At 42.2% G+C, this 11,395-nt stretch overlaps 1 long non-coding RNA gene across 1 annotated transcript; it reads right to left on the bottom strand.

Moving 5' to 3' along the window:
* Positions 1-1,528: 1,528 nt before the first annotated feature.
* LOC144167326 (uncharacterized) lies at positions 1,529-7,873 on the bottom strand. The gene is made up of 3 exons (XR_013321954.1): positions 7,627-7,873; positions 6,141-6,410; positions 1,529-3,146 (listed from the first exon to the last, which is right to left on the bottom strand). It is a non-coding gene; the product is annotated as an uncharacterized LOC144167326 (long non-coding RNA).
* Positions 7,874-11,395: the final 3,522 nt, after the last annotated feature.

Here is an 11,395-nt window from a genome sequence, read left to right as displayed (position 1 = left end):
ATAATTTCCTTGAACTTGTGTCACCGATTGTTAAAACATCAATTTAAAGAGTCAGGAGCCACATCTCAGTACAGAGTTTTAACTTTAGAGGTAGTTGATTATCCAAAGCTTCGTAAAAACCAATTATATGTTCACTTTGCCGAACAGCAGTACACATCCTTCGAAATTCACTTCACAGCCTAACCATGCTGTGCAGTGAAAGCAATTAGGTGTGCAACACTTCAACCACACAAAACTTCCTTGAACCTTAAAACCCTTGGCTTCTTAGTATTGCATCACATCAAACTTCCAATCAAGGTAGCTACCTGCAATGTTTAGTGCCTTATTCTTGAGCTGAGCAGGAAGGTTCAATATGAAGGAAGACCAAATGCAAAATGTATAGTTTCCTCCGTAATGCGGCTCATAATCTACTTATAAAAGTTGGGTACCCAAGCCATTTATTTTCGTTTGCATTATTCTTTTTGCTTTACGAAAAAATATTCATATGGTACAGCACTTGCAAGGTTTGGTGCTTTATAGAGTTTAATAAGCATACCTTTAGAATAAATGACCCCACATAGCAATAACAAGAACTGCAAACATCACAGAACAATGCATACAAGTTCCCTGGTGAAGCCCATGGTTGAAATGTAATGTCATTGTTCAGAAAACATTATTTTATCATGAGGCTAGCTTGTACATGGTGCCTTGCATTATGTCCCTGCCGGTGGATGTGGGGTCATTTGTCACTGTTGCAAATGAAAAGCCAACAGCCAGGGCCCATTAGTTTTGGCTAGTATTACGAGGTGCCTCACGGTAAGCAAAACATGCAGTCTATCCACAGCTTTAGGGTTTGCTAATTTCCATATTTGAGTTTCTTCTGCCTTTCTTAACATTTTTCTTTTGATAAGAAGGTGCATAACCAAAAGCAAAAAGCTTTTCTGTAAACCTTTGGTAGCTATATAATTGTTACAAAATATTTTACTCTAAATATGGCAGCTTAAACTGAGAATATTTGCATTTAAAAACATTAAAATAAGTTTAAATTGATCATAAATTTTTAGCTGTTTTTACACAAAACTGTACATGGGATATGAAGTGCACCACAAGGAGGGCTTTGGATTAGCTTTAGCAAATTTGGGACATTTAAGGTGCACTGAAATCTCTACACATGCGCTTTTTCACTTTCTGTATCCACCAGGAAAATGGCTGCCAATTTAGACCGCGATTCTAAATAGTAGTTGACGTGCATTTTAAAATAATCTCAAACATTATAGCCACAAAATTAATTTTTACGAGTTGTAGACATTGCCCGTTACACCAGACATTGGACTACACTGTCAAGAGCTTTGACATCTACAATGACGTCTACAAAGCAAGCTTATACTGGTAGAATGTTTCATACCATAATTACTGTGTGTTCAGAGCTCACGTGTGAAGTATGGATACGGCTGCTTCAGCAAGAACCGAGGATGAGCACCCTTACTGGTTCTGAAAAAAAAATAACAGAGGAAATGCCTTAAGCAGGATTCTGAAACGGGGTTGAAAGAAACAAGAATGAACAAGAAATTCTTTCAAAACATGTAAAGCAATGCAAACAAATATTTATTTCAACTTCATTTCTACAAAAGACCACCTCATGAAGACTGGTGATGGGGTATTGGCTAAAAAAAAAGCAGAGAGCACTTATATAAATGCTACAGGGAGCCTTCGCAGCCAAAAATTGTTTGAGCACCTAAACTAATCACTGTTCAACAAACTCATAACAAATGTCTGAATGCATAAAAAACCAGTGGTAAACACAGGAAACAGTTAAAACAGAATGACGGCACAAGTTTGTCCCGTCGTTCTCTTCTGTGTCCTGGGTTTTCCTATGGTTTTTCATCCAGTCAAACATGTACCAGCTAGCCCAGTCCAACGCCTTGGTATCATAAAAATATGGATAGTCAATCCTTAAAGAAAGTTGAAAAAAAAAAGAAAGTATAAAGTAGGTGACAAAATTAAAACGACAGCAAATTGGTTGGCTTTTAATTTTAAATGATAATATAAAAAATAATGGCATGAATGAAAGTGAGCAGCACGCGAAGTACCTTGTTGCTAGCCCGACATTCCACTTTGAAGCAAAATGTCCGCTTTCAACACTACATAGGCTAAACATGCAATGAGGCATTCCTTTAGGCACACAAAATATACCATAATTGTTAAAAAAGCTACGAATTAGTTGAAAAAACCTGACCGCAACAAATTGGAATTAGTGACTAGATACAGTTTCAGAAATACACAGCGACATCATATAAAAATATATGGTTCCCATACAAAGATTGATCATAACAAAAATTCAGGGCTACATTTATCAGACTGGCATCAATGTGCAAAGCAGCTTAATGAAGGAAGACGGCCTTCACTAAAAACATGTTAATATTGAGAGCTCATGTGCTTCCCTGCAAGTTGGGTGTGTAAACCCACTTAACTAACCTGCTAACCCGCTAACTAACCCGTCTGAATCATCACTTGATAGACATTGAGGAATTTTACGAATTGGTTTATTGTAGAGAGCTGTCTAGTTTATTTCCCTATTTTTCTTGTTTAATTCTAAATTTGGTGACTAGATAGCTTTTACTATGGTCATGCACTGGTGACAAAGAATATTTGATTTTACTTTTAAAAAATTTCAGTTTTGTTTTATTGCTCACCAGCCAACGATCTGAAATATCAGAGGCGCTTAAAACGTATGTTGGCATTTCCTTCCTGCACTGTAGTACAACTAATCATGACTTTTACCATAATTTGTTCACAAATCGTAATATTTGGAAAGTATTCAGCCGAATAAAAATGTCATTTCAGAAGCATGCACAATCAACAAGGCCTCAATGACTCTCACGACGTGGTCCACTTGTTTCTGTCACAAATAACCTGAGTGCAGACACATTCCACCGAAGACGAAGGTAACATGCCCTCTTGGGTGATGAATATTTAAAAAGCCTTACGAGTAAATTTGCTGCTGAGCACGTGAAATTGTAGCATTAAAACAAAAGATCCCTCTGCGGCATCTTTCACTTGGAGGAGCGCTTGGCCACAAACTTAGAGAAGCTGGAAAATGATCCATGAGCCGCTCCAGCCAGCAGAAACGATGCAGGACACAAGTTGGTAGGCGGACCGTTGGCATCCTGCGATTGTGAAGATATTTCTGTTTAGTAGATGCTCTTCTTTTTGTACCACTGTTTATTTCACCTTTAACGAGCAGCTGAACTCCTTAACGTTCGCATAATAAAATGCTGCAATGCGGAACAGTTAGCAGGGTTACCTCAATTTTGCTTTTCTACGAATTAGCACAATGTAGGTAACCTGCACACAACTACAATCAAACTACAATTTTCATCTACTTCACTGCTAACATCAGCGTTTGACTGCTCAAGCACAAATACACATCAGACATGTGAGGAATCTGCTAAACTTATCCCCACAAACTGAACAATCAGGCATCAGAAACCGGCAAGGAAGGAGGTGTCACGTTTAAATGGCACTTTTTTTCGTTCAAAACATAAAAAACACCTAGAAGCTTGAAGCGTGAGAGGGGGTCTTTCACGCTGGCAGTGTCAGAACACAGCTTGCTAGTGGGCACGTGCACGAATGTGTTTCTTGAAAAATGCGTGTGAAAGCTTCATTGATGTGTAGGACAAGAATTGCAGCACGTTTTGACACAGGCCTTGTGGACGCTTCTGCCTGCAAATGTCAATGTGGATTCCTGCTAGTCGCCCTCTTCGCTTCTTTCTGAATATAATGCTTTAGGCATTATATTCAGGACAAGGACTACATCAAAACGTGCAGCAATTACCTACGTCCCACACATCGGTGAAACTCTCGCACACATTTTCAAGAAACGCAGTGCATACATCGTGCATGTGCCCACTAGCAAGCTGCGTTCTGACATTGTCAGCGTGAAAGACCCCCTCTCACGCTCCAAGCTTCCGGGTACTGTTTATTAGATTCCATGCGCTGAATGCAAATCAGTGTACATTGACGAAACGGGCAATCTGCACAGAAGATTAACGCAGCACTGGAACGAAGTGAACAAGGGCCATGCAAAAACAAATCCACTGGCAGAGCACCGTGAGAGGACGGGACACGTGGTCGACCGGAACAAGACAAAATTACTGACAACTGAGTGCAATCTATCTTCTCGATTACTGCTCGAGTCCCTCATCGTTCAGACGACGCCCAACATTATCAACATAATGGATGGCAATCTGCACCATATCTATACAAACTCATTGCGCCGTGTAATGCCCAATATATAGCTTCGTTTTCCACGACACATCCTCACCGTGAACAAGCACCAAACCGTTAAATGGCTTTCTTGACTTGGTCAGTGACCTACGTTTCATCATTGCAATAATGCTTTTACCTGCCTACACGGCATTCCGTCAAACACTGGACTACACTACATGAGCCATTGCCGTTCTTAACCTGCACCAGAGTATATAACCTTTCACTACTGCTATAAGATAGACCCATAAACTCACTTCAATATGGCCTTTATATTTAGCCCTTGGAAACATTCTGTATAATTTCACCTTTATGTTGCATCTGCTACAGCAGCTGGTAATATATCAAAAACATGAAAAAAAAACTGTGGTTTAACATGCCAATACTACAGTTGGGATATGGGGAGCACTGTAGGGGAAGGCTTCGCATTAAGTTTGACCACCTGGGTATTTTTGTGCGCAACGAAATCTAAAAACACGGGCGTCTTTACGTATTGCCTCCATCTGAAGAGCGGCCACACCAAGCGGTATCTAACCGACATTCGCCTCCACAGCACACCACCCTAGCCACTGCAGTGAGTTAAACACATGAAATAAAGCGAGTTTTGGAGTGCAAATGAAAATATTAATCACACGTCTTATTTTCCCAATCGATCTACCTTTTGAAATTCCCCATGCAATCCCCCCTCCCCTACCGGCCTACCAAACACCTTTGTATCAAGAGGTAACCAGGCTGTTGTTAATGAAGTAAGTATTTACGATTAGAAAATTGCCACCGTTAAAGTCATGCACTTTGTTTTAGAGTTAAGTGACATTAGCCATTTGCAGCACCAGGAGTTCATTGTGTTAAGATCAGATTAAAAGCATTGACGGTAGTAGTTGAAAGAAATTGTGTGATAAATTACAACATCATCTGCAAATAGACCTACATGGGAGGATATGCAACATGGAAGATAGACAGGACCAAGCAACCTGCCTGGGGGGACAACAAAGTGGCACGAGCAAAAGAAGTATATAGTTATTAGAAGTAAACTGCATTTGACAAGAATGAAAATCTTTCACTCAAGTGAGGACATTAGGGTGAAGTTTGAGAAGTAGTCTGTGGTGTGCAATGCGATTGAATGCTTTAGAAAAATCGAGAAAAACTACCGAAGTTTGTAAGCCTGTGTCAATGGATCAATGTAAATCGTGAACAAATCCTGAAAGTTGTGTTTCTCAAGTAACCCTTGTGAAAACCGTGGTGATAATCGAATGTGATATTGTGATTTTATAAATAATTAGCGACCTGGGAGTGGATTAAATGTTTCCCGACCTTGCATATGGTGCTTGTTAGGGAAATGTAATGGTGAAGTACCGTCTCCTGATTTAAAGATTGCCCAGGTGGTCAAAATTAATCCGGAGCCCTCCACTACGGCGCGCCTCATCGCCTGCGTTGCGTCGGCGCGTTAAACCCCAGAATCAATCAATCAATCAATGATTTAAAGATTGGTGCTACCTCGACTATCTTCCAATCATTGAGAATAGTGCCTGTCATGAGAGACTGCGAAAAAAGCGCTGCCGGAATTCTACAGACTGCGGGATGTACTTCTCGGTATAGTATGATTATTACCAGTATGATCTGAAGTAGACCAGTTTGTATTGCAAGTTCAAAACCATATCGAAATATCCTAAATGTTTGCTTGGCTTGATTACACACGAATAGTTGCTTCAAAGTCAGTTCAATTTCTTTTCTTGCCCTTTAGTCATCGGCCCCAGATTCTCTTCAATATCTCTGCGAAGCAATGACACGCTCCAAACGCACAGCACTGCTTCATGAAAATGTTTCAAATAATCAGAGGCCACAGCACTGCTAACAGGTATACATCATGGCAGCTTCCACAACATGCAATAACTAACCTGAAAGTACATAGTCGGTGGGTGCACCGATATGGCAGCAGTGCCTGGACCGATGTGTCGAGCAAATGCGCTGACTTCTGAACGGGTGGTCCAAGCGGCCAGATGATGGATGAATGACCATTCCTGGCGGCAAAGCGTACGGAGCACGAACGAAAGGCCAGGCAGTACTTGGGTAAAGCAGGTGCAGTGTCAGTTGGCGAAGGGAGGCCCTGGCAAAGCCTTAGAAACTGGACTGGAAGGCAGCTGACCCAGGACAGCCAGCAGCAGCACCTGCAGGTGCATAATCTGTGAGTGTACTGACACTTGCTGAAATACAAGAAGAGCACACACAAAGCACAAATGCTTACATCAAGTAGATTTTTAATCGTTTAAAGACAGTAACCTCCAAAACACTAATAAGAACATTCCCAGAACACCCCAAGTGAAATTTAGGTAACACTAAGAATGTATTAGACCCGCAGGTACTGTGAGTGGGGTATGCATTGGGGTATGCATGATATATGCAAAGCTCACTGCTGAGCTAATTTGCAGGGAACGCATGCTAGCAGCTCATCTGTATCCCTTGCTTTCCAATCGGAACTGGTGTGTGATAGTTGAGGCTCCTCCATTTCAATGTCTGACTTGTATCTGCACGTTCAATTCTCCAATATAAATCGAGTTGAGTGAGTGCCTACAGCTTTCTTGTTAGTCTCTGTATGGCCTGCGGTTTTGCGAAAATGAGAACTTGCGAATTCGCCAATTTTCTGCACTAATTTAAACAATACATTTGCCTCTGATATCAAGCCCCAGACTTCCCGAGAGCTACTCTGACGGAATCGGCAGGCGTTTCGTAGGCGTTGTGAAATCTCCCCCACTACCCCGAGACTATGCTAACTCCCTGCGAGGCCACATGCGCGCATTTCACCTTCAATTCGCACGTATGTGAATTCTTCGCGGCCCGAAGACCGCGAGGCGTACGGTCGTCGGTCTCGCGAGCACAATAGCTGCAAAGCGCACTGCACGGAATTCGTGTAGGGGAGGGGGGGGGGATTTCAACCCACCTACGAGATGCCAGCCAAGGAATCAAGTGTACGCTTTTTCACTCGCACTTCCAGGGAACCTCCTGTTCATGTTATTTCTTGTTATACCGCGGGTATTCACGAGGGAGGACTAATCACAGCGTTGTGCCACTCACGCGAAATTGCGACTGTGATCTGCAACCGCAAAGGCACTGTTTGAGAGACACATAAACAAACGCCCCGGTGTTAAAGAGCCTTGCGTGATGTGAAATTATTAGCAGCCGTGTACCACAGCGCGATCATCGTAGCCAAGTTCTAGCTTCAGCGTAAATTGATGCTGACATCTGCGGAAACGGTGGACTGGGCGCCACACAAGTATCTCACGTAGGCTCTCAGAGCAAACGAGATGGGGGTCTAGCGAATTACTGACCCATAAACACCAGAACTCGTTCCAACCAAATACAGAACAATAAAAAATGCGTACTTACCCGAGCAAAAACGATGTTTCCAACGTACAATTCTCCTTCACTGTCGTCTTCATCTCCGGGACACGCTTTGTTCAGATGCAATGTGATCCACTTTTGACGCGCAGTATTTTATGCGGCGATGATCGTTCTTCCGGGGTCCCCATGTTCAACACACGCGTAGGTTGGAAGGGTAGACATCACCCATAAAGCTTTTATAACTAAGATTTAAGCTTGAAATAGATAAAACGGATAAAACTGATCAAAGCACGCCAGCGACCACTCGGCACAAAACGCCATAAAAAAACACACAAAAAGTGAGAGATCGTTGCCAGACTCCAAATGCAGCATCTCTATGTTTGGCGAAAATTGTGTTAGTATTGTAATATTGGTAATTATCTTTATGCTTTCAAAGTCTGAAATGTGTTTATAACTTAAATTTAAGGTTTTTAAACGCAAAAGTGAATACATATAAAGTAACTGACATATATACTGATACTGTAAAAAGGTTTTGACGTTTGTTTTGCTTTTGTTTTCTCGGCGGGCTTCTCAAGAGAGAAGGTGAGAGAAAACGAGCTACTTTTGGTTTAGGAAGAGGGTGGTAAATGTCGGCGTGATAGAAAGCAAGGAACAGGCGCTTATCCTGGTCCTAAAAAAAGGAGCTAATGTAACCCTCACATTAAAAAAAAAAGTTAGGCTTGAAGAGGATTCGAACCAGTGGCCTACAAAACAGTGTTCGGACGCGTTAGCACTCAGCTATGTCGGCTTTTTTTTATTATTATTTATTTACTGCCTGCTTTGACATTTGTACATCACACATCATGTCAAGTAATTATCTGTCAACCCTACTTGGCTGACTACTTGGCTTTAAAACTTTCTAAGACACACTAAATCGTCAAGCACAGGCAACCACTCAGGGGGATCATCCTCAGCACGAAACACTTCCCGTATATACTGTACGCTTTCAATGAAATTTTACCTGACAGGCCGGTCACTTATATCTGCATTCCTCACCGCCATTCTCGTCCTCCACATACTATGAAGGCTGAGGAGCATGATCAAATCGTACGGCACACCGCCCTCGTTTTTTTCAGGTAAGAACCGAATTCCACGCGGCGTTATGGGTAAGTCTTTCTTTAACGTACGTTGGAAGACGTCCCAGTGGAACACTGGGTCCCAACAGTCGATGAAGACGTGATTAATAGTTTCCGGCTTTTTGCACAGTCTGCAGTCGGTTGTCCACGGCACAAAAATACCTCTTTCTGCCAACCAAGTATCTACGGGAAGGGTTTCACTGTGTAGTTTAAAAAAAAGGACTTCATTGCAGGCTTCACAGGCATACTTTTAACCCTCCTTAAAACATCAAGCCCTGTGCTCTCACCGTATAACGACCTATACAGTGGCACAGGTAAACAAACATCAACTAAATCTTTGTACAGGCGCTTCCTGGAAACACTACACAGGTAGTCGAAAGAAAAACGTACCTTCAAAAATTCAACAGACAGAGCCACTTCACGCAAATATCCTTTCAGCCCCCTGCACACAATATCACTTCAAGACACAACAAAGTCAGGCAGCACATTTTTCAACCGCACTTGAATTACAGTGCGCAAGAAGGCGTCTTTTTGATCCCGGACAAAACAAAACCTTGCGACAACTTGTCGTAAAAATAAATGACAAAGACCAAGACCCCCCTTTTTGACTGGGCGAAAAATGTTAGAGCGACTGGTTCTTTCCCAGCTGGAAGACCAAATAAAGACCGCAAATACTCTGTGGATTTTTTGGACATTAGGACGTGGCATACACAACACTTGTAGCACGTACCACACTTTGGCTAACAAAAAAAGGTTGCAAATAGTGGCACGTGCAAACATAGAAAAATTGCGTCCTTGCCAGTTTCTGGTTTTGTCTCTCAACTTTTCGGTCTCGTTAGTCCAGTAGTCTCGGCTATCCCTATAATGCTCCAGAGGCACCCCTAGATATTTTGTTGGTGCCGTGGTCCATTGTATACATTCAAAAACGGCGGGTGTTGAGCACCAGTTCCCGTGCCACAATCCCGAACATTTATCCCAGTTAATTACAGCACCACATTTTTCACAAAAGGACTTAACCACCTTAACTGCTTCGCTTATGCTCTTTTGATCGCGACAGAAAACCACTATATCATCTGCGTATGCGAGCAGTTTTACTTCAGTGTTCTGTAATGCGAACCCCCGTATTCGTTCATGCTTGATTATTTTTAAACAGAAAGGCTCGAGATACAGCGCAAAAAGAAGAGGCGATAACGGACAACCTTGCCTGACCGAACAACCAACATTTATACTTTCACTTAAATTTTTGTAACGATTATGCTCGCCTTGCATCCGGCATAGGCCATCTTTATACCATCCAAGATAACAGACCCAACATTCGTGTATTCTAAGATTCTGAAAAGTATGTCATGGGACACCCGGTCAAAAGCCTTCTCAAGGTCGAGCTGCACCATCGCCACACGACCTGAGAAGGCATCACAGCACTCTAACACACTTCTGGCGACGTGCACATTGGTACTTATCGTGCGATGTTTAATACCGCAAGTTTGATGCGGTCCTACCAAAAACTGAATTACGTTTTGCAACCGTCTAGCTAGGACTTTCATGTAAATTTTGTAGTCAACGTTGGCTAGACTAATTGGCCTATACGCCTTTACGGACAGCAGTTTTACTGCATCTTCACACTTCGGTATCAAGATGATGTGTGTCTCCTTAAAAGACTGCGGGAGAACATGTAGTTTGTAAGTCTCTAACAATACTTCATATAAAGATACCGCTACTTCCCTTTTGAAAGCCTTGTAAAATTCCGCGCTTAACCCGTCTGGCCCGGGTGACTTACAGGTGTTCAGATCATCTATTGCATTTCCTAATTCCCACACACTAGTTGGTGCTTCCATTATTTCACAAAGCTCTGGTTCTAATTTGGGCATAAGCGATAAAAATTCATCAGCAAAGCCATCGTTCATTGGAATGTGCCTGTCTAACAGCTCAGTGTAATACTCGACGAACGCCCGCTCAATCGTTTCTTTTTGGGCCGTAACACTATTTTTGTACCGTATTTCCCTGATTTCGTTTTTCTGCGCGTAACGTTTTTCATCAGACAACGCACGCTTCGTCGGCATTTCACCGAACCACATCTTATCTGCTCGTGCTCGCACGATAGCTCCCCTATAACGCTCAGTATTGATGACTTCTAGTTTATTTTTTGTGTCTCTTATTTCTTGCGTAAACTCGCCGGCGTTTGCGCTTTCTTCTAACAATAGAGTCCTTAACTGTTGGCGGAGTTCTTGTTCCTTCTCTCTTTTCTGTTTATTGATAATTGTGCTTCTTTCGACTGCACCTATTTTAACTTGTTTAAAAAGGTCCCACTTGACCCCCCAGCTCGTCTGTGCATCTCTGTGCATATTAGTAAACAGTTCACTGACCCTAGCTGTAAAAGGTTCATCTTTAAGTACCCGGCTATTTATTTTCCACAACTTCCAATTCCATTTCGTGGCTTTCTGTTTGTTTCCCAGACAGAACGCCACAAGACAATGATCGCTGTAGGACAAGGCCTCGACCTTATAACTGTCATACAGTGGCACAAGTTCACTTGATATGTACACTCTATCCAGCCTCGCGTGACTGGCACCTTGAAAATGTGTAAACCAGATTGGATCTCTAGTCGTACAGAGAGCTACGTCATCCAAGCAATATTTTGAAGTTATGTCCATTACGCATTCGGCACTTTTATCTCTAACCCGCTCGTGGGCTGCTCTGTC

Source organism: Haemaphysalis longicornis, unplaced genomic scaffold (genome assembly GCF_048455015.1).
Source record: "Haemaphysalis longicornis isolate Haplotype H1 unplaced genomic scaffold, Haemaphysalis longicornis Haplotype H1 scaffold_2, whole genome shotgun sequence".
Classification (NCBI taxonomy): Eukaryota; Metazoa; Arthropoda; class Arachnida; order Ixodida; family Ixodidae; genus Haemaphysalis; species Haemaphysalis longicornis.
The sequence above is the reverse complement of the archived record's forward strand: the minus strand, read 5'-3'. Positions and strand labels throughout refer to the sequence as shown.